The following is a 1,251-nucleotide window of genomic DNA, read 5'->3' on the forward strand; positions in this document are numbered from 1 at the left end:
TATAATTGAATCTTCTATTGCTGAATACACAAAGAATTATAGTCTTAATATTAGTGATGGTCTATATAAATTGGATAACTTTAATGTTGATAAAATGTGTAAACAATTCACCTTCTTGTCCACATAATAAGTTTATGATACCCTTGTTGTCTGTCTTGGACAATCACATGTTTACCATATGGCGTCCTAGCTACGTCTCTTCGTTGTATATCAACTGGATGTATATATCAACTGGATATATATATCAACTGGATATTTATATCAACTGGATATATATATCAACTGGATATATATATCAACTGGATATTTATATATATCCTTCAGTATGTTTACTTTTGATAATGAGGGACAGAAGCAGGAGCCAAACAATTTCGTCAAAGACATCTTTCTTTTCAAACGCTGCCTCGCAAAGATTTTCATTAATTCAAATTGAAGAAACAGACGTATTTTCTATTGTCTGGTTAGCTCAGTGGCAGAGCGTGAGTCTTACACACTCAAGGTCGTGGGTTCGAGACCCACACCAGACATGATTTTGGTCTTTTTCTTTTTTTCATTTTGTCCGCATCACATGTGTGCAACATTCAGTATGTTCGTCCAACGTTATAGTGAAGATATTCACAATGAATTGAGGTTTTCGACCTAATCTGAAAGGGTCAGGTCCACCAAGACGTCCTTGAAATCTTCCAGAAGCTTCTGGCGATCCTCCTCCAACTGCTGGGCACATCAGAGTTAACATGGGCCGGACATCGGTTGTGGAACGACTTAATCTCCTTCCGGTAGTTAGCAGGGATGATAATGAGGGCTCTGACCTCATACCAGGTCAGCTTGGTTCCAGTCTATTGCATAGTTCCAGTCTATTGCTTAGTTCCAGTCTATTGCTTAGTTCCAGTCTATTGCTTAGTTCCAGTCTATTGCAACGACAATAAAAAAAGTAAAACTCATTTCTTCGTGGAAAATTGAGAGGAAAACACGACAGCAACATGGAGAATTACCCTGTGGTTATTTTGCCGGCTAGTCGGCAACGGTCGGTCAAACACTATTTTGCCGTGGTAATCTCAGTGCTTCATATAATACTATGTCACACAATATGTTCTTGGGGGCGTAGCTCAGTGGTAGAGCACTCGCTTGGCATGCGAGAGGTCCCGGGTTCAAACCCCGGCGCTTCCATTTTTGTTATTTGGGAAATTCACTGTTTTCAGTGTTATATATATATATATATATATATATATATATATATATATATATATTTAT

At 38.0% G+C, this 1,251-nt stretch overlaps 1 non-coding gene across 1 annotated transcript; it reads left to right on the forward strand.

The window, feature by feature from the left end:
- The first annotated feature begins 455 nt into the window (after nt 1-455).
- Nucleotides 456-527, forward strand: TRNAV-UAC (transfer RNA valine (anticodon UAC)). Its single transcript has one exon. It is a non-coding gene; the product is annotated as a tRNA-Val (tRNA).
- Nucleotides 528-1,251: the final 724 nt, after the last annotated feature.

This window comes from Panulirus ornatus, chromosome 12, assembly GCF_036320965.1.
Source record: "Panulirus ornatus isolate Po-2019 chromosome 12, ASM3632096v1, whole genome shotgun sequence".
Classification (NCBI taxonomy): domain Eukaryota; kingdom Metazoa; phylum Arthropoda; class Malacostraca; order Decapoda; family Palinuridae; genus Panulirus; species Panulirus ornatus.